We start from the raw sequence: 23,391 nt of genomic DNA on the forward strand, positions 1-23,391 counted from the left end.
ATGTTATGATGTTATTATAATGATGACAATGTGTATTATGCTATTGAGGTATGTTTATGATCAATAAGCTGATGCTATATGAGGAATCTGATTATGCTACGTATTTATTATGATGAAATATTGAAGAAGTGTTGGCGAATATGTATATGTGTAATAAGGTAAGGAATAATGAGTAGTGGTTAGGGACTCTGACTTGTGAAAAAGGATGTTGGAAACCAAGAATCGTACTTTAAAAGTTATGAAATGTGTGTAAATACGTGAATGTATCACAATGCCGGCGAAAATCTTTTGGACACTGTTATATTTATAGGATTTTGTTTCTATAGATTTGCAATGCAAACTCTCGACCTGTGAAATTTTTATATGAGACTGTCACTGTAGTGCAAACTGCTGTCATAAATATTTCGGTAGGAAAGTTAAGTGACCTTCACGTAATGCATGGTGGGCACCCAGCTGCGCGATAGTCACCTGGGAAAAAGCCATTAGTGTGTGCCTTTCAGAGGCACAGGTGGAGAAAAAAAAAGGGGCCATTATCCTCGCTATTGACATTCCTTTGTAGAAAGCATCGCAAATACGACACGCTCAAACTTGAAAACATATGATAACACTGTGTAGTTCTTAATTTATGATATTTACTGAAATGCCTAATGAAATGATGAGAAATATTTTTATGTCTATACACCTGATTATGACTACTGTCTTTCTAGTTGAGAGATTTTTTACTACCTTATAAAATGCCGTATAGCTAATGAATTATGTTTCATGCATTCCTTTGTACATATTTGCTCATTTTGTTTAATATCTAGTTTCTAGCTGCACTGCAGCATTGGTTAAAATAAAATTTAATAGATGTACTAATATCACTATTTTCTGTCTACAGACCCAGTAAAGAATACGTTTATGATGTACTTTCTTACAAAAGAGAGCACAAATAGACATTTCCCTTCACAGGAATTGCATAAATAATTTTTTTCAATGACTGGTAACTTTTTAGTGGTGTAAGTTAAGGTGATGCATCACTCTAGTATTAAGATGTGACATAGGTTTTAAACATGGCCATTTTTACTGTAATATTTTTTTCTGTTTGAGCTTTGTCATGTTTAGGTATAAGTTATTGCATTTGCTTCTGCTGTTTGCCAGGCATAGTGCTACTAAATTTCACTTTGTATTACTCTGTTAAGCTAGTTTTACTACTGATTTATTTTTCTTGTTGCTGCACATTGGCTCATATTAGTTGTAATGTTGCATTTTCTTGGTAATTTTGATTTACCGTAGCTTGCTTTGCCAATTTCCATTTTTCTTTCATTGCTGTTTGTGTTAATTGTTTTGTGCTGCTGCATTGCCACGTCCCTTAGTTTAGCATTTGAGCTCGGTAGATTTAAGTTAGCTTAAGATGGTGTAGGCTATATGTGAGAACGAGTTGTGATGAATTGGAAGAAATGCATAGAGAAGCTATAAGAAAATGGTCTGGCCAAAACAGTATTTTGAAAGAGGAATACTGTTATTCTCAAATATAATTTGCATTAATAATATGTTATTCATTTTGTAAAGATGTTTAGACATTATTAATTCTGTTCTGTTTCAATGCTCAAGTGTGAAATTAATGTTTCGAAAACTATTCTCATTATTTTATATATTTACTTATGTCATAATTACTGTAACATTGATGTATCTGTTTATTTCTATTCTTTTGTAAAGCCTGTTTTACTACAAATGTTATCTGTATTGTTATGTTCTTTAATGATGTATTTTGTACCTTTGTTATTGTATTCTTATGTTATCGAATTGTAATTGACACCAGTTCATCAAATTAAGTAACTTGTAAGTTACATTTCACTGCACACGTATCTGTTGGTCATAGTATATGGACTATATGTGAGAAGTAGGGACTGTTAGTGTTTGCACATGTTTTAATAATTCAGCAAGGGACTGGATAACAGCATTGCTGGTTATAAGGACAATTCCAAAAACTTTGTGAGTGCATAAGTGGTGGTTATGGACTTGCTATATTATCTGCAAGACTCTTCAATGGTGATTGTGCACCTGCACAGTCACAACAGATGGCTGCTGGCCATCTCTACAAGGACTACAGTGGGTCTGCATCTTTGATGACCCACCAATACCATTATTTCTACAAGGACTACAGTGGGTCTACACCTTTGCTGACTCACCAGTACCACAATCTTTACCAGGACTACAGTGGGTCTACTCTGTGATGACCTACCTACCAATATTCTTCAAAACTTCGAATGACTCTGCTATGGGTTTGCTCTGTTGCGGCCCATTACCTGTCTGCAAGTCGAGAGTCAGCACTGTCTTTCCGTTGGAAGGACAACACTACTTCTTCAAGACTGCATGGAAATCCACTACTTCCATGTGCATTTTCTTTTACTGCTCAGACTTTGAGAAAAACACAGCAATTTTGCTGTGATGAATGATCAGGACGGTCTTTATGGACTGTGAGAAAATTTTAGTTTTTGACCAACATTGTATCAATAAGTGTGTGCATTTGATATCTTTGTTATTGTAATTATGAAAAATTTTATCAAATCGTTATTGGCGACTGCCCAAAACAAATTGTAAAATTTTTTGTGGGGAGCATGGGGGCTATGTAAGTAGGCTGTTAATGTTTTCTTATTGGCAACGTTACGTAGCACTCTGTATGAAAATCACTGGCTGTGCTGTGTGCAGTCTGTGGCTAGTTTGCATTGTTGTCTGCCATTGTAGTGTTGGGCAGCTGGATGTGAACAGCGCGTAGCGTTGTGCAGTTGGAGGTGAGCCGCCAGCAGTGGTGGATGTGGGGAGAGAAATGGCGGAGTTTTGAAATTTGTAAGACTGGATGGCATGAACTGCTATATATATTATGACTATTAAGGTAAATACATTGTTTGTTCTCTATTAAAACCTTTCATTTGCTAACTATGCCTATCAGTAGTTAGTGCCTTCCGTAGTTTGAATCTTTTATTTAACTGGCAGTGGTGGCGCTCACTGTATTGCAGTAGTTCGAGTAACGAAGATTTTTGTGAGGTAAGTGATTTGTGAAACGTATAGGTTAATTTAGTCAGGGCCATTCTCTTGTAGGGATTACTGAAAGTCAGATTGTGTTGCGCTAAAAAAATTATTGTGTGTCAGTTTAAGCACAGTCGTGTATAATTTTTCTAAGGGGACGTTTCGTATTGTCGCACCTCATATATTTATAACAGCGTCTTTTATTTCATATAGATAACGGCGTACATTGTCTTGTGGGACTGACTATATAAGCACTGTATAGGCACCAGATGTTTTCCTACCCTATAGACCAACCTTCTTGAGAGATAACACTTAATTTACGGAAGCATACAGTCGTCCTCGCATCGCTCCATCTGAAAGTGGAATAGGGAAGGGAATGACTATCACAATACACTTGCATGATGACTTGTGGACCGTATATGTACACTGAGGTTAAAAAAGTCGTAGGATATTTCTCAATATAGTGTCAGACATCCTTTTGCACGGCGAAGTGTAGCAATACGACGCAACATGGATTGATAAAGCCGTTGAAAGTACCCTTCAGAAATACTGGGCCATGCTGCCTCTATAGCGGTCGCTAATTGCGAAAGTGTTCCCAGTGCAGGATTTTCTGTACGAACTAAGCTTTCGATTATGTCCCACAAATGTTCGATGGGATTCATGACGGGCGATCTGCGTGGCCAAATCATTAGCTCGAACAGCTCAGAATGTTATTCAAATCAATCGTGAACAGTTGTGATACAGTTACATGGTGCACTGTTATCCACAAAAGTTCCATCATTGTTTGTGACATGAAGCCCATGAATGGATGAAAAGTGGATTCCAAGAAGCCGAACATAAACATTTCCAGTCAATGACCAATTCGTTGGGCCAAAGGAACGAGTCCGTTCCATGCAAACACAGCTCACATCATTATGGAGCCACCACCTGCTCGCATGGTACCTTGTTGACATCTTGGTTCCATGGCTTCGTGGGATCTGCGCCACACTCGACCCCGAACATCAGCTCTTACCAATTGACATCTGGACTCATTTGACCAGGCCATGGTTTTCCAGTCGTTTAGGGTCCAACCGATATGGTCACGAGCGCTTGAGAGGCGCTGCACGCGATGTCGTGCTGTTAGCAAAGGCACTCTCGTCAGTCGTCTGGTGTCATAGCCCGTTAACGCCGAATTTCGCCGCACTGTCCTAAAGGATTTCTGTTGTTATTTCGCGCAGTGTTGCTTGCCTGTTAGCACTGACAACTCTACGCAAACGCCACTGCTCTCAGTGGTTAAGTGAAGGCCGTCAGCCACAACGTTGTACGTGGTGAGACATAGTGTCTGAATTCGGTATTCTCGGCACATTCTTGAAACTGTGGATCACATGAATCACCTGAGTGCAAATAACAGCTCCACCAGTGCACTGCCCTTTTATACCTTGTGTGCGTGATACTACAGCCATCCGTATACAGTGTGATCATTTATAAAACCGATAAAATGCAGGGACGGCTTCCCGACTGGAAATAGAAGGAAAAACGTCCTATGAACACTTGTCCGGAAATCCGTCGTTGCCACACTAGATGGCGCTGACGAATGACTATTCATCTGACCACGTTGCAGTGTGTTCCTTCTGTGTTGTAGACTATCTGATTGACGCAGCGTGCTGTAAATACTAGAATGATATGGTATTCATTTTGAGAAATAGCCAAGATGGTGTTTGTGTACGGCCAAGCAGATGGAAACGACAGAGACGCAGCGCAGCTATACCAAAACAAGTACCCTAACAGATACCAACCACATCACTCGGTATTTCAAGCCCTTTTTGTGCGTTTGTGTGATCATGGGTTCTTTCAGACAGACGTACGTGCAGGGAGGAAGCGGACTGTGCGTACACCAGATTCGGTGGACCACATTCTACAGGATATTGAGACGAACCCTAGTACAAGCTCCAGGCAAGTGTCCCGCCAACATGGTGTAAGACAAAGTATGATTATACTACCTTTGTCAGGAAAGTTCCAAGGCAGGTTAAAAAAAAATTGAAAATTGCACTTACCAAGTATGATCCAAGTCCTATCGAACTAGTCCCCCTGGCTATCTATACACAGTAGGCGAAGTTTCTGGAGGTCTTGGAAGCAAGCAGGGAAATTTTCAACTGCGATGCTAGTAAGCCCATTTGTCACAGCTACTGAATGTCTGCGGTATCTTGATGAAGCCTTTTCGCTTGTGGAAACAAGAAATAATCGCAAGGTGAGAAGTCGGGCGAATATAGCGGATGTGGGATGGCAATAGTGGAATGTCTGGTCAGATACTCGGATACACCAGTATGGAGTCTTACCTTGTAATGCAGTCAGAACCAGTCCAAAGAATGTCACAAATCAGGGCGGTGACGTTAAAACTTTTCGAGACTTCGAAGTAAAGAGTTTGGTTCACTGTTCGACCTGGAGGAACATACTCATGGTCAACTAATCCTTTATTTTCAGTGAATGCGATCAACATTGTCTTTGTTCTCGAAAGTTGTCGTTTGACTTTCTTCAAGGCTGGTGACCAGGATTCCGCCATTCAGTACTTTGACACTTCGTGTGAGGGTCAGAACCAGCTTTCATCCCTAGCAACAATCTTTAACAGAAATGTGGGACCACGACTGGCGCTGTCCAGTAGTTCAGCAGAAATTCTTCGTCTTTCCTCTTCGTGTTCGTCTGTTAATGTGAGAGGGACAAGTCTTGCATTACGTTTCCGTTTTCCTAAATTTTCGCCTGAAATTTTATGACACATACTGTGAATCAAGTAAGTTCTTCTGATATCACATGCACAGTTATATGACAGCCTTCTTGCAATAACTACCTTGCACAGCTCCACGTTTGCATCGGTATGTGCAGTAGACGGGCGACCACCTCTAGGATCGTCTTGAACTGAACCTCTGCCCTTACAAAACCTTCTGTGCCACTCGAAAACATGACGTCTTGAAAATGCCTTGCCTGCATGTGTTCGCTTAATCATTCTCCATGTTTCATATCAGGTTTTCTCGAGCTTAACACAGAACTGAATGTTCACTCTTTGCTCACAATCGGCATCCATTGTCACTGTAACTGTAGCGACAAGCACCCAGTGTGTAGTTAAGCACAGCCCTGCCACCTACTTAGCTTGCACAGAAACATGGCCAAGGTCACTTCAAGGACGCACACATACCAGTTAACATAAAAACAAAATTTGTTTCTTTTCAGTATTGCAAACTCAGAAATACACTACTGGCCATTATAATTGCTACACCACGAAGATGAGTTGCTACAGACGCGAAACTTAACCGACAGGAAGAAGATGCTGTGATATGCAAATGATTAGCTTTTCAGAGCATTCACACAAGGTTGGCGCCGCTGGCGACACCTACAACGTGCTGACATGAGGAAAGTTTCCAACCGATTTCTCAAACATAAACAGCAGTTGACCGGCGTTGCCTGGTGAAACGTTGTTGTGATGCCTCGTGTAAGGAGGAGAAATGCGTACCATCACGTTTCCGACTTTGATAAAGGTCGGATTGTAGTCTATCGCGATTGCGGTTTATCGTATTGCGACATTGCTGCTCGCGTTGGTCGAGATCCAACGACTATTAGCAGAATATGGAATCGGTGGGTTCAGGAGGGTAATACGGAACGCCGTGCTGGACCCCAACGGCCTCGTATGACTAGCAGTCGAGATGACAGGCATCTTATCCGCATGGCTGTAACGGATCGTGCAGCCACGTCTCGATCCCTGAGTCAACAGATGGGGACGTTTGCAAGACAGCAACCATCTGCACGAACAGTTCGACGACGTTTGCAGCAGCATGGACTATCAGCTCGGAGACCATGGCTGCGGTTACCCTTGGCGCTGCATCACAGACAGGAGCGCCTGCGATGGTGTACCCAACGACGAACCTGGGTGCACGAACGGCAAAACGTCATTTTTTCGGATGAATCCAGGTTCTGTTGACAGCAACATGATGGTTGCATCCGTGTTTGGCGACATCGCGGTGAACGCACATTGGAAGCGTGTATTCGTCATCGCCATACTGGCGTATCACCCGGAGTGATGGTATGGGGTGCCATTGGTCACACGTCTCGGTCACCTCTTGTTCGCATTGACGGCACTTTGAACAGTGGACGTTACATTTCAGACGTGTTACGACCCGTGGCTCTACCCTTCATTCGATCCCGGAGAAAACCTACATTTCAGCAGGACAATGCACGACCGCATGTTGCAGAACCTGTACGGGTCTTTCTGGATACAGATAATGTTCGACTGCTGCCCAGGCCAGCACATTGTCCAGATCTCTCACCAACTGAAAACGTCTGGTGAATGGTGGCCGAGCAACTGGCTCGTCACAATACGCCAGTCACTACTCTTGATGAATTGTGGTATCGTGTTGAAGCTGCATGGCCAGCTGTACCTGTACACGCCATCCAAGCTCTGTTTGACTCAATGCCCAGGCGTATCAAGGCCGTTATTACGGCCAGAGGTGGTTGTTCTGGATACTGATTTCTCAGGATCTATGCACCCAAATTGCGTGAAAATGTAATCAAAATGGTCAAATGGCTCTGAGCACTATGCGACTCAACTTCTGAGGTCATCAGTCGCCTAGAACGTAGAACTAATTAAACCTAACTAACCTAAGGACATCACACACATCCATGTCCGAGGCAGGATTCGAACCTGCGACCGTAGTGGTAGCTCGGCTCCAGACTGCAGCGCCTAGAACCGCAAGGCCACTCCGCCCTGCAAAATGTAATCACATGTCAGTTCTAGTATCATATATTTGTCCAATGAAAACCCTTTTATCATCTGCATTTCTTCTTGGTACAGCACACAGGACACGTGGTCAGAATAACTGTCATTCGTTAGCTCCATCTGCATGTTGGGACATACGTTCATAGGAACCTTTTTCCTCCATTACCAATTAGGAATCCGTCCCTGCAGTTTGCAGGTTTTGTTAATGCTCACCCTGTACGTGCATATCGCCATACCACGTCTTTTGTCACCTCTAATGTAGATCTGATTTTGAAATAGAAATAGTGTCACTTAGATGAGCGCTGATAATATCACGACTCGGAACACTTTAAGAAGACAACTAACTAAGTCGTTTGTCGAAAAATCTTGAGCGAAGTGGAATAGTTTCAATAGAAATCCGAAACATGCTATCAGTCAACCACACGGAGTAAACATTATACGTAGCGTCATTCACGTCATCGTCCTGAACAGACAAATGTATCAGGAAAGTGGACTGTGAATCACCATATGGAGGAAGTGTCGAAGAACTTACTTACGGAAGTAGCTTTGAGCATTTACGTATTTGGAATCTACAGTAAACTGCCATCTTGACATTTTTCACACTTCGTTATCGGTTGTACTAATAAAAACTGGCTGTATCAATACAAAACTCCTTGAGAGAAATACTCGTAGATGCATGCAGGACATCAATGTTTGGGGACTGAACTTAACAGTATACTGCTAGCATTGTATTAATGTCACAAACAGAATACTAATTAAACCCAATCTTTCTTCCTCAATAATTGCCAAGCAAGTGCGGGCTTAGTGCTGAATACACGGCCCCTGAAAACAATGTAGTAGGATTTGACCTGGTACTACAAACAACCATCCGCCTTGGAGCATGGAGCACACATAAAGCAATTTTTACGTTTTTCCTATGTTACTGCAATGGTATTGTGTAGCTTCACATATAACACTCTCAAAAACACATTATTATCAATATGTAGGGCAGCAGCATATGAGGTCTTTACTTAACAGTATACTCACTTTACCCATTCACTTGTTCGTTTGTCAGCCTTCACTTTCATCAAAACATCTTCTTTCTCTCTCTTCTTCTTCTCTCTCTCTCTCTTCTCAGCGATCACAGGCGCTGTAGACCACGCGCTGCATGCTTCCACCGCCTTCTGTCTCTCGCAACCTCTCTCCACCCTGAGGAAATTCCTAATGCTGCGATGTTCTTCTGTATGTCATCTTTCCACCTTGTACGAGGTCAGCCCAATGGGCTTGTTGCCTGGAGAGTTCCTTCAAATGCTTTCTTGGTGATTCTGTTGTTTTCCATTCTGGCCACATGTCCATCCCATTGCAGTCTCCTACTTTTTAATTTCTGGATGATAGTCGGTTGCTTCATTAACTGATAAATTTCATTGTTTTCTCGAATTCTCCACACGCCATTGTCCTACACAGGTCCCCAGATTTTTCTCATTACTTTTGTTTCGAAAACATTCAGTTTTTCTTTTTCATTCTTTGTAAGCTTCCAGCTTTCTGGGCCGCACAGTACTATGGGACATAAAATGTGGTGGATTGACAAAGCTTTAGTTTTGAGTGGGTTGCTTAATGAGTACAGACATCTTGACCCTGAGGCTATTCTTTCATTTATTTCCATTGTTATGATATGTTTACTGTTGAAACGTGATCCAAGGAATTTAAACTGGAGAACTTTTCTGAATTTAGAATGTTGGTCAATTTCAAAGTAAGGATTTGGGTTTATGATTCGACCTATTTCAATATATTCCGTTTTCTCATGGTTAATCAAAAGCCCCATTTTGCTGGCACTGTGCCTGAGAGATCTGTATATGTCTTTCAGTTCTTCTTCAGTTTCACTCAGCAACGCTATATCATCTGCACAAGCCAGGAGTTTTACTTCACTGTGTTCGAATCGGAGACCATTGTATAGATGTAAATTACTCTCCCGAACCACTTTCTCTAATGCAAGGTTGAAGAGGAACATGAAAGAGCGTCTCCTTGTCGTAAGCCTGTTTTAATTGGAAAGGTGGGGGATATGGATCCTCTGAACTTCACTGCTGCCTGGGAACCATCCATGCACAGTTGTGCACATCTTCAGTCGTATAAATTTCTACTTGTTACTTTATTTGAGCAACCAGTTTCAGTGCTACATTACACAATGTTTAGTCCCCCTGACCGACGTGTAGGACGAATCCCATCTCTGCTCCAGTCAAAATCGAAGGCAGCAAGTTGGCAAGTGATCGCTGGTAAAAAAACTGTGGATACCAGTCACTGAATGTTGGCACATATTTTGACCGAAGCAAAGGTGGGATTCGCCCTGCACGTCGGTCAGCACTTAACGTGCCACTGTCATTACCTCCCTTTCCTGTTCCAGTCGCGTATGGTTCGCGGGAAGAACGACTGCCGAAAAGCCTCCGTGCACGCTCGAATCTCTCCATTTTTACATTCATGATCTCCTCGGGAGGTATAAGTAGGGGGAAGCAATATATTCGACACCTCATCCAGAAACTCACCCTCTCGAAACCTGGACAGCAAGCTTCACCGCGATGCAGAGCGCCTTTCTTGCAGAGTCTGCCACTTGAGTTTGCTAAACATCTCCGTAACGCTATCACTCTGCCTCGTGATGACTGGGTGTTGTGTGATGTCCTTAGGTTAGTTAGTTTTAAGTAGTTCTAAGTTCTAGGGGACTGATGACCATAGTCCCATAGTGCTCAGAGCCATTTGAACCATTTTTTTTAACGCTATAACGCTTACCAAATAACCCTGTGACGAAACGCGCCGCTCTTCTTTGGATCTTCTCTATCTCCTCCGTCAACCTGATCTGGTAGAGATCCCACACTAATGAGCAATACTCAAGTATAGGTCGAACAAGTGTTTTGTAAGCCACCTCCTTTGTTGATGGACTATATTTTCTAAGGACTCTCCCAATGAATCTCAACCTGATACCCGCCTTACCAACAATTAATTTTATATGATCATTCCACTTCAAATCGTTCCGCACGCATACTCCCAGATATTTTACAGAAGTAACTGCTACCAGTGTTTGTTCCGCTATCATATAATCATACAATAAAGGATCCTTCTTTCTATTTATTCGCAATACATTACATTTGTCTATGTTAAGGGGCAGTTGCCACTCCCTGCACCAAGTGCCTATCCGCTGCAGATCTTCCTGTATTTCGCTGCAATTTTCTAATGCTGCAACTTCTCTGTATACTACAGCATCATCCGCGAAAAGCCGCATGGAACTTCCGACACTATCTACTAGGTCATTTACATATATTGTGAAAAGCAATGGTCCCATAACACTCCCCTGTGGCACGCCAGAGGTTACCTTAACGTCTGTAGACGTCTCTCCATTGAGAACAACATGCTGTGTTCTGTTGGCTAAAAACTCTTCCATCCAGCCACACAGCTGGTCTGATATTCCGTAGGCTCTTACTTTGTTTATCAGGCGACAGTGCGGAACTGTATCGAACGCCTTCCGGGAGTCAAGGGAAATAGCTTCTACCTGGGAGCCTGTATCTAATATTGGGTCAAGACTGCGTTTGGCAAAGGTAATGTAATGTAACGCTGAAACTGGTTACTCAAATAAAATACCAATTGGAAATTTAGGTGGCTGAAGGTGTTTTGATTCGAGTTTTTTTTTTTTATTCCCTGCTAACGTCCTTACGTGCTCGTTCCATTTCATAAAGCTTTGCAACTTTACTCCTAGATATTTAACCCAAGTGTCTATGTCTGACTAAGACTTTGCAAAGTAATTTCTTCCGTGTGCCCCTCAATATTGCGAAAGATCTTCGCAATCAGTTGGTCGCGATGTATGGCCTCTTCCTGTGGGACTCCATTGGTTTTGACCTTTCCCTTCGCTCGGGACATTTGCAGAAACAACGAAGCGGCAGCGATGCGAAGACGTTCGCAGGCAGGACATTAGCGACTGCCCCGAGGCCGATTGGCAGCACCGGTATCATGTGACTCAGAGGCCCGGCCAATCGGTGTCCGAGCGGCCGGCTGCATGCGAGGCAGAAATCTAACACTGTGCGTCTGCGGCTAAATTTAGCGGACGCCGACGCCCCTACCCCCGCGCTCCGAGAACAGAGCCTCCCACGTCCTCTTGTAATCTAATGGGAAGCGAAGAGGGCATAATTCGAGATTTTTAGTCCCTCGCGGCAGAGAAGCGCACGAGCTGTTCGTCCACCGCCGCCGCCTGCTCTGAAAGGTAAGGGCCGACTACGCTCTGCGGACGCGCTACGTCTCGTTCCAGTGCTGCCAACTGCGGCGCGCCGCGACACGCCACGCCACGAGTGGGGGTACGCTAGCCTCTGACACACTTTGTATTAATAATGTTCTCAAAAATAACCGGCTTTCCCCGTTATGTGGCAAATGTTTTTCCGAGACTCCGCGGTTCCGAAAGAATAGCCCATCTCAAGGATTTGGGTCAAGACTGCGTGCCTTCTAGATACCGTGGCGCTGGCTACACTTCCCTCCTTTTTTTCTCCTCTCCACGCCAAGAATGCTACGCACCATTTCATGATTCCCAAGAGGTATCACAGCGTGTGCATTGAGCACTATCGTACTATCAAATTTTCAGTGACACACAACCACAATTGAATGATTAAGACTTTGTTTAATTTTATACGTCTTTTCGATGCGATGTTGTATCCATTATAATAATGAGTCCGCTGTTACCAGCTAGTGATACTTCCCTCCACTACACACTGTTTTAGATTTTAGATTTCAGAGGAGGAAACAACCAGATTTAATTGAATAATAGGTTAAGGTGTTGCAGTTGTCTTTGTGCGAGCGCTATCAAAATAAATGTAATAAGTTTTATATGTACTTGCGACACGATGAGCAATCGTATATTAGCTGTAAAATTTCTGTGATACGATGAGCTCGGATTAGAAGCAATAGCGCAAGTAGACACGTTTACAGCGTATCTTTGATTGTATTTATTCTAAATATAATTGCCAATCTTGATACACAATCATCGGCGTAAGCTTCGTTATTTGTAACGTAATTCACGCCCGACTCGTCCGCAACAAAAGAACATAATTAGCTAAGCTTGAAGACAGTTGGCGACCGCTATTTTAGTCCTTGTTTGTTTCATTGTTTTACTTGGAATGTTAGCCTCAACGTATCATTAGCTCCTGAATCACCGTACTAAACGTGATATATGGTTATGGCTTTCCTCTCAGTCTTCTCTCTCTCTCACTTTCTTTTCGTCTTCGTGTGTGTGTGTGTGTGTGTGTTTGTCGTGTGAGCGTGCGTTTGTGAGTGTATTTTTTCTTTCCTTGTGCATGCTAAGTTAATGGTCTAGCCTCCACTTTCAGTCCTTGTAATGCGTTTCCAGATGTTCTACAACACAGTCGCGTTTACGCAATTGCTCTGTATTGGCCATAATAGTACTGGACAACTTGTAAGATCACAGATTCAATATGCTAATGTTAGTTAACATGATGACAAAAAATAGATTTTCAGATATCAGTATGGAATATGGAAACTCTGGAAATTATCTGATGAACTCTGGGAACAGTACTGAAAATTCTAGGCAGGATACACGTTATATAAGGGGCTGTCAAATGAAATCGAGTCAGATGGAAACAAAATAAACTATTATTTAAAAAGTAGTCCCAATAATTGTTAATACATTTATTCTACCATGAGGCAAGACGGTCAGTGCCTTCATGGAAAAATGCTTGCGGTTGCCTTCGGAATCCTGATCCTACCCAAGCGTGCGCATCTTTCTTCGAAATCAAATCGACAGCCACGAAAGTCTTTCTTCCGGGCTCCAAAAATATGGAAATCGCATGTGAAAAGATTGGGACTGTGTGAATAATGTGTAAGGGCTTCCCAGTGGAACTTCTGCATCGTAGTCGGAAGAATCATGGCAAAGTGTCCCTTATACATCATGTGCAGTTTAGGTATTGGTATGTAACGAACAGTGTATTAATTTTTTACTATATGTATTGGTGCCGAACTACATATAATAAAGAGAGATTGCTTTCTGTAGCCTCTCTTCACTTATCTTTAGTGCAAGAAAAATATTTTTCCTGTTGGTTTTGTCTTGAAACACTGTTTCGTTAACAAAGAATGAAAGCGGCGCTTCTGAGTTCACTGGAGGATATTTCTGTGTTTCCAGGTCTCCTTTATTGTAGGAAGTTCCTCATGTTTCAGCCAGAAAACAGCAAAGACATTTCCTAGTGAGGTGGCGCAGTGGTTAGATTATGGACTACTATTCGGGAGAAAACTGTGTTTCGATTACTTTCCAGCCATCCACAACTGGATTTCCTTTGTTTTCTTCAATAACTTAAGGCAAAATATTGGGGTGGTTTCTATGAAAACCTTAGGCTGATTTCCCAATTTGTCCAAAGCGAGCTTGCGTGTCTATTTCTGTACTTATACCTAATAATCAGTTTAAGTTTCTACAAAAGATTTAGGATTTTTTTCGTATCGATATGTCTGTGGTTAACTACAAATGTCAATCAATAAAGGCCTTATTTCTCTGTGGATAATAGTCAGACAACAGAGGACCGATCACTTCTCTTACCTAGGCATAGTGAAAAATGACAAGTTACATCATGGTTTGGAGTCCACTTTAACCGCAGCTCCCATCTGTCATTGGTTGGATAAGTCAGTTCAAAGTCGGAGGAAGACAAGAGGATGCCTTTTCCTACAAGTCTGTGCCTCTGGAAATCGTGGTGTTAAAAACTAACGTACATGTTAGGGGCAAGTCTGGTTTACTCCGCAGAACATATAAGTTTATTTACCAACCCTGAATAGTTCTGCGATAATTGCTGTTATTTTGTATTTGTACACAACTACTAAACAGGACTTGGAAATGCGCACATAATAAGTCGTATAGTGTACAAATTATTTCTGTCTGTTCTTGATCTTACTTTGTCTCTATAGTTATAAAGCACCAGTCTTCAATAAATGTGACACTTGTCGAGAAATGGTCCAGAAACTGTTGTTCAACAGACATTAAATCATTATCGATGCTAAACAAAAGAAGTGTAATCTCGACATTTTTCAAGATTTAGATAATCTGTTGCTTACACTGGATGTTGGTTGTCAGGCGCATTTTCTCTGATGTTTTGGCAGATATTTGCAATTTAGTTCTTGGAATGTGAAGATGGAGTCAGCCCAAACAAATAATGCTCATTATCAGAATGAGATTTTCACTCTGCAGCGGAGTGTGCGCTGGTATGAAACTTCCTGGCAGATTAAAACTGTGTGCCCGACTGAGACTCGAACTCGGTACCTTTGCCTGCAGAGTGAAAATCTCATTCTGGAAACATCCCCCAGGCTGTGGCTAAGCCATGTCTCCGCAATATCCTTTCTTTCAGGAGTGCTAGTTCTGCAAGGTACGCAGGAGAGCTTCTGTAAAGTTTGGAAGGTAGGAGACGAGGTACTGGCAGAAGTAAAGCTGTGAGGACGGGGCGTGAGTCGAATGGGCAAGTAAAATTCAAATTTAAAATTCATTTTACTTGGAACAGGAAACAAGTCGACGCTTTTACGTCGATGCTGGACGTCGCATGAAAGACATGGCTATCAGTATTTGTCTGGGGTGACTCTAGCTACACGTTACAAAAACCATATTGCCAATATCTGCCGAAACACCAGAGAAAATGTGCCTGGTAGCTGTTAGGAGAGACACCCTGTACGCTAATATACACAAACGTGTGTGTGTGTGTGTGTGTGTGTGTGTGTGTGTGTGTGTGTGTGTGTCAGCGCTTCCTCTCAATTACAGTGTAAGCTGGTACCATGGCTTGGAATCTGTTCTGTAAAGCTATCTGGAATGCCATAAATATGAAGAGAACCGCGAATCTTACTGACATGATAAATACAGTGGCAGATCAGCACCACAGAAAATGGGTTTATACGAGAGTGTAAATTGTGGACTAGACGAAGAGGCGCGCCAGAACGGTCACGATGTGAACGCTGAGATTTTCTGACACTCGAGTTGTAGAGGTACTTAGAATCAAACGGAATACATTTCGTCTTTACTAGCAAGTGACAGATGCAGTGTTTAAAACTGACTTTTAGAATACGAAAGATTTACGCGCGGTGCGTTTATAGCTCATTGCAATGTATGCAGTAAAGAAGCTCATTTTGTCTGCGCAACACTGTTCACTGCAAACCTGCAGAAGTGTTATGAGAAAACTGAGAGTCAAAGCTACAGCAGATTTAAAACAATAAATTTACTACATATCTCCCTAAGATGATTCGGAGCGCAATTCAAAACGTGTGGTTAGTGAATAAGCAGACAGTCGCCTGCTGCGAAGAACCTGGTCTGTTGGAGCGCATGGCGGGCAACAGACAACGCGAATCAGCTTTTGCTGTATGTTGTCTTTTCCTCGAGAGTTTATTTATCGGCTTCAGATATATATATATATCTCTTTTGCTAAACGAGCTATGAAGGCTTTCCAGTTAAGTGGTTAACTGCAGAAGTCAGTTGCACGAAATAACTGATCGTCCTGTAGAGCGAATAAGAAAGGAGGGGGAAGGAGCCTCAAAAAAATTCAAGAAACATTCTGATGAGGAGACTTTTAACAGTTTGATGAAAAGTTAATTTTGAAGCGGTCCAAGTTGCTTTATTTAGCTATCTTATGAATCTGAAATGAGAAAGCAATAAAACTGCACTGTACTTCTGGGACACGAATGAAGAATGAGACCTACAGCAATGAGATCAGTCGTGTAGTGTGTCCAAAATCCTCTTCGACCGTCAGAATAAAAATAAAGGTAATTTGAACGACTTATGTTACATATGTTACAGTGGGCAGTCTAGCATGTTTAGTTATCTGTGTTTGATATCAATGTGAATGATGAAAGAAAATTATGAAAGCTTATAATTCGATAATACATGCTATGAGAATAACGATACGATACTCCTATGCTCATATATATGCTTGTGTCTGACACTCTCCTTACGGGGTAGCCTACATACACAATGTGATCAAAAGTATGCGGACACCTGGCCACGTTCGTGGCGCCCACCATCGGTAATTCTGGAATTCAATATGGTGTTGGCCCACCCTTAGCCTTGATAACAGCTTCCAATCTCGCAGCCATACGTTCAGTCAGGTCCTGGAAGGTTTCTTGGGACATGACAGCCCATTATTCACGAATGGTGCACTGAGGAGAGGTATCTATGTCGGCCGGTGAGGCCTGACACGAAGTCTGCGTTTCAAAACATCCCAAAGGTGTTCTATAGGATTCAGGTCAGAACTCTGTGCAGGCCAGTCCATTTCAGGGCTGTTATTGTCGTGTAAACACTCCGCCACAGGTTGTGCATTATGAACAGGTGCTGCTTGATCATGTTGAAAAATGCAATCGCCATCCCCGAATTGCTCTTCAACAGTGGGAAGCAAGAAGGTGCTTAAAACATCAATGTAGGCCTGTGCTGTCATGCCACGAAAAACAACAAGGGTGCAAACCCCCTCCATGAAGCCGGCCAGGGTGGCCGATCGGTTCTAGGCGCTACAGTATGGAACCGCGCGACCACTACGGTAGCAGGTTCGAATCCTGCTTCGGGCCTGGATGTGTGTGATGTCCTTAGGTTAGTTAGGTTGAAGTAGTTCTAAGTTCTAGGGGACCGATGACCTCAGAAGTTAAGTCCCATAGTGCTCAGAGCCATTTGAACCATTTGAACACTCCATGAAAAACACTACCACTCTACAATACCATCGCCTCCGAATTTTACTCAAAAATGGTTCAAATGGCTCTGAGCATTATGGGACTTAACTGCTAAGGTCATCAGTCCCCTAGAACTTAGAACTACTTAAACCTAACTAACGTAAGTACATCACACAAATCCATGCCCGAGGCAGGATTCGAACCTGTGACCGTAGCGATCACGCGGTTCCAGACTGTAGCGCCTAGAACTGCTCGGCCACCCCGGCTAGCCCGAATTTTACTGTTGGCACTACACACACTTGCAGATTACGTTCACCAGGCATTCGCCATTCCCATACCCTGCCATCGAATCGCCACATTGTGTACCGTGATTCGTCACTCCACACAACGTTTTTCCTCAGTTCAGTCGTCCAATGTTTATGCTCTTTACACCAAACAAAGCGTCGTTTGGCATTTATCGGCGTGATGTGTTGCTTATAAGCAGCCGCTCGACCATGAAATCCAAGTGTTCTCACCTCCCGCCTAACTGTCATAGTACTTGCAGTGGATCCTGATGCAATTTGGAATTTTTGGGTGATGGTCTGGATAGATGTTTGCCTATTACACATTACTACCCTCTTCAACTGTTGGCGGTCTCTGTCAGTCAACAGACGAGGTCGGCCTGTAAGCTTTCGTGCTGTACGTTGTTATCGCGAAACCTTACAGAGCAAAATTTTGAAACCCGGAAGTAAGTGTTTGTACAATAGTTTACTGTCTCACGATCGCTTCAATTTACAGGGTGATTATAATTAAAGTTAAACCTTGAAACCGCTGTAGAAATACCACTGGTCAGAATAACGTCAAATTGCAACGGAATATTATCGAAGAAGGGGAAAACGTGTGGCAGAAGAAAAATAAATAGTTGCAAGATGTAGCAATAGACAGCGCCTTTAAGCGTCATAATTTAATAGTGATCGACTACAAATGACAAATGAATCATACAACAATGCCTAAGGTGTACGTTTGACGTTAAACAAATTGTACTATTCAATGTGCATGAGTGTACAGGTGTGATACTGTTTTACGTAAGCCCATCCACCACGGCAAGGTCATGTCACATCGGATGGGAAAAATCGGTTTTTAATTGTCCTGAGGCCAATAACCGCATACAAATCATCAATCAAGATAAAATCGGATTATTAATTTCCGTGTAACTGGCGCAAAACATGTTCAAAATACTGTCCACCGTTTTCTGCAACAAGTTGAAATCGAGAAACAGCATGTTCCACAACTGATCGAAGTGTTTCCGGGCTCACGTTCAGAATGTGTCACGCAATGCGTGCCTTCAATGCTTCTAAGTCTGCAATCGAAACACTGAACACAACATCTTTCAGATAGCCCCACAGCCAGAAATCACACGGCTTAATAGCAGGTGGTCGGGACGGCCAGACTGTAAGGAAATAGCGGCTGATAATTCTAGCATTTCCGAAATGACGCTTCAGCAGTTGCTCAACAGCATTTTCAATGTGCGGAGGATCGCCATCTCGCATAATTATGATCCCATCCATACATCCACGCTATTGGAGAGCTGGAATGACGTAGTTGCCCAAAAGACACTCATAGCGCTTACCAGTGACGGTGCAGGCAACAGGACCGGAAGCACCTGTCTCTTCGAAAAAATATGACCCTATGATAAATGATGCCGAAAACCCCACCACACAGTGACCTTTTCAGGTTGAAGTGGTTCTGGTTGATTTGCGTGAGGATTTTCCTTTGCCCATATTCGACAATTCTGTGTACTGAGATATCCTGTCCGATGGAAGTGGGCTCCGTCTGTACACAAAATTTTCCACGGCCAATCATTGTCGACTTCCATACGAGCAAGAAATTCTAAAGCAAAGGTCTCTCATGCTGGCAGGTCAACAGGAAGCAACTCGTGCACATGGGTAATTCTGAATGGATCGCAAAGAGGGATGTTTCGTAGGATTTTACGCACGGTGCTCACCGGCATGTCCAATGTTCGGGTAATTCTCCGTGCACTACACGTTTGCACACCACCACTCGTCTCCTCCTGTACTGCTGTCGTCACTGCTTCCACTGCCGCAGAATCAATTCATTTCCTCCCTCTACCAGGTCGCACACCGAAAGAACCTGTCTTTTCGAATTTCCGAATCATTTTCTCCAGACCCACGGCAGTCATCGGACCAACGCCTTTTATCAGAGCCGTCAGTGTCCGGAACTCCTACAGAGCAACGTGTGCACAGTCATCATTCTTGTAATACAGCTTTACAAACAGAGCGCAATCCTGCATTGAGACAATCATGACGAACGTCGCAGACGCGAAAGGAGGAAAAGCCGTGTACCTGGCGTTTTTATACCAACTTCAATTGCTCGTGCGCATGATACGTGTTTTCATTTACGTATTGGGACACATACAGAGCCTTCTATTGATCAATTTTCACACTATTTTTTTCTTCTGCCTTACGTTTTCCCCCTTCTACGATGATATTCCATTGCAATTTGACGTCGATCAGACCAGTGATGTTATTTCCACAGCGTTTTAAAAATTTAACTTAAATTATAATCAGTTTGCATGACCTACTAAGTCTCCTCGACAGCCTCTAGAAGTATGTAACATAAAACTGTTACAACGGGCGGTTACGCGGTAAAGAGTCATTTTTCACTCGCCCCACACTCGACTGGAGCTGGAGAGAGAACCGTATTTAATATTTGTGTTAAGTACCGTAAGCCATGCACTGTACAATGACTTTCGATATACACTGCAGGAAAAAAGATAATACACCTGGAAAGAAGATGTCGATTTTGATCTGGTGACGGCGTATGCCACCTGGGGGATAGTAGAAGTACTGATCCTGGTTTCAAAAATGGTTCAAATGGCTCTGATCACTATGGGACTTAACTTCTGAGGTCATCGGTCCCCTAGAAGTTAGAACTATTTAAACCTAACTAACCTAAGGACGTCACACACATCCATGCCCGAGGCAGGATTCGAACCTGCGACCGTAGCGGTCGCGCGGTTCCAGAATGTAGCGACTAGAACCGCTCGGCCAACCCGGCCGGCGATCATGGTTTCCATGTCGTCCGCCAACAGCGTAGCGGCATAGCGACCAGAGCGATTATCGAATGCTCACAGCCAGAAGACTCGGTGTGGTGTGAAGTAAGCAGGCAACAATGAATGCCACGGTGATACATTCGTGCTTCCCACAGCCAACTGAGGGAGTTTGAAAGGGGGTCAAATTGCGGCCCAGCGAGTGAAGCTACAGTTTCACACTGGTAGTCACTTGTACAAGAGTTCCTTCTCACAAACATCCGCGAATATTTGGCGACAGGAAAACCAGCAGGAACTTCATGCGATAAGATATGCAACAGACAATAAAGTGTGTGAATGACGTATTACTAAATGCGAGAACATTCTTGATATCAGTCCACGAACCCTGTACCTGTATGTCAGTTTCAAATTGCACCCTGAAAGTGAGTATGCCCCATCACATACAGACAGTTTTTGCGTTATAATTTAGAAAATTACCGGTATTGTCATCGTCAGGTTTCCTGCTAAGTGCAGAGTGAGACTGTCTTACAAGTTCCACGCCGACGTCGGATTTCGGGCGTTTTACAACTCAGTTTGATAAATTCGGTCATTTCCTACTTCATGGCCGTCGGAAAGTTACGACGGTTTTGTTTAATTTTTCGAACTGTTTTAACATGTTATTGGCAGCTTGCTGATGTGTCGGTAGAAATAGATAGTCAAGTATTGTGCTGTGATGTTTCTCAGTTACATTAAATTCTGCACAGATAGAAACAAAGATGAGGGAAGTTCATAGGAAACTGCATTAGCACTTGAAATAATTTATTGCTGATAAAATGAGTTTCAACAGAGTCGTAAGCTCGATGGGGAAAATATTGACACCCTCAGCAGACGTCATTCTACTAACGTGTAACACCACCCCTAGCCTTGATAATGAACGGACTCGATTCGGTTAAAAAGTGAGTCTACAAGTTTCTTCGTTTGTGGTAGGGACAGCAAGGGAGTGCAACACTGCACCCGAGAACGAGGTACGGGCTGTCTCGGCTTTTCTCAGTACTACTCGGAAGTACTGGGCGAAGTGAGAATTTAGCGTTCCGGTGCGCCATTTTTTATTCGCCACGACTTTCTTCAGATCTGCATAATCGTGGTGTCAGGGGTGTTAATCCTTCGCTATTTGTTCGTGATAAAATAGAAGACCACAGGTCCAGTGGCTGTTTGCAAAAAAAAGAGACACTCTAGCAATCTATGGTCACAAGCCGTCGAAAATGAATGGGAATGACGAAAGAGCAGGATTAGAATTCTAAATATCTATTATGCGACATACAGTCACATAATCGATGGGTACCACAAATGCAACGTCTTTGCAACACTATTTGCAAAGAATTTGCAGGTTTAGTTGACAATGAAAAAAAAAAGCAACGATCGGCGAATAGGGTTCATTGTCTGTCCTGTGCATCAAGAAGCACTTCGTGCTAAATTTTCAGACATGAAGCACGTGATGAAACTAGTGATACGGATAGTAAATTTTCTGAAGTCGTACCCATTTTTTCCATTGTCAATTGCAACAGTTTGCGATGGAATAGAGCGAAGAGTATGGGGACTTCTTATATGACTGAAAAATGAAATGTGTGGCTAGCGCCGCTCGTCGGGTAAACCGGTCCCCGGGTGCAAGTCTTTTTTAGTTGGCGCCACTTCGGTAACTTGCGCGTCGGTGGGGATGATACGATGACGAAGACGTCTCAGCACCGAGTCCCAGAGCGGAGAAAATCTCCGACTCAGGAATCGAAACCGGGCCCCTTTGCATGGCATTCTGTAGCGTAGACCACTCAGCTATCGAGGCGGTCTATATGTTACTCAAAGTACGTTGCTTAAGTCAAGGGACATGGCAGCTACGATTTTTCGATTTAAAACGCGATATATTGTTAAAGTCATGAAGGAAATATAAGAGCTGGAAAGAAAATTAGAACATCTGGAATGAACTGCAGACCTCGCATTTTAAGTGAACTTGACTGCGCAGTGTCGACAGTAAGACGTTGCAACCTGAGAAACAACTTATTTCTGATTTGATGGGGACGCATGTAAAAAGAAAATCCCATTGAGGAAGGGATAAATTCTGACAAAAGCAGCACCCACTTCCCTAAGCTCACTGGCATTAAAAAAAATTGTGACCTTGAGAACAATTACAAGGATAGTTTTCTAAACATTTTGAAGTTAATGGCAGTCTTACATCTATTTCCTAGCTGCTTTCGAGAACATTTGCCGTTTCATTTGAAAGTGCCTGTTTGCATGTGCACGTGCAGACAGGACTGGTTAGTGTGCATTGTAACTCCCGTTCAACAGACAAATTATGGATATCTGAGGATCCATGAGAACTTATTTATCTTCGTTAGTGTGAAATACATCTCTTCCACTGAGCAAGTGCTCGTAGCTCCTAAGGCACTCATTTTAGAGCCCATCTTTACTCGACATTTTTTCTTGTTTTGCTCCATACTGCCACCTGTGGAAGTTGCCTGTCCTACAGTTTATCAACAACAGTACCGGTACATTGTCCATTGTCAGTGGTATCAGAACGATTTTCGCTTGTAACTTTCGACTCGTTCGTTTCTGTACCAGGGACCCTAACCTCAAACTGATGCATATATCCTTGTCTATCGTTCTTGAAAGATTGTAACATTATCAGAAAATCACCCTGTACATACATATGTTAAGGTGCTGGCGCCTGTAGCTTTTACGCTCGGAAGCGTCGTTAGATGACGTTTGCGGGCTTGGTTTCCTGCGTAAAACTTGGTCTACTAAGTCTCCTCGACAGCCTCTAGAAGTACGTAACATGAATTACGAAACACCCCGTAGATTTTGACGTTGATACCTACGTCCCAATATTTTTAAGTACACTATTGGCCATTAAAATTGCTACACCATGAGGATGACATCCTACAGATGCGGAATTTAACTGACAGGAAGAAGATGCTGTGATATG

At 42.9% G+C, this 23,391-nt stretch overlaps 1 protein-coding gene across 1 annotated transcript in view; it reads left to right on the top strand.

Annotated features, from left to right (window-relative positions):
- Positions 1–11,817: 11,817 nt before the first annotated feature.
- The window catches only part of LOC126415608 (uncharacterized), a 374,003-nt gene continuing 362,429 nt past the window's right edge, over positions 11,818–23,391 (top strand). The window contains exon 1 of the mRNA XM_050083441.1: positions 11,818–11,969. The gene's annotated coding sequence lies outside the window, so the exon portion shown is untranslated. The remainder of the gene's footprint in view (positions 11,970–23,391) is intronic.

The sequence above is a fragment of the Schistocerca serialis genome, chromosome 1 (assembly GCF_023864345.2).
Source record: "Schistocerca serialis cubense isolate TAMUIC-IGC-003099 chromosome 1, iqSchSeri2.2, whole genome shotgun sequence".
NCBI classification, from domain to species: domain Eukaryota; kingdom Metazoa; phylum Arthropoda; class Insecta; order Orthoptera; family Acrididae; genus Schistocerca; species Schistocerca serialis.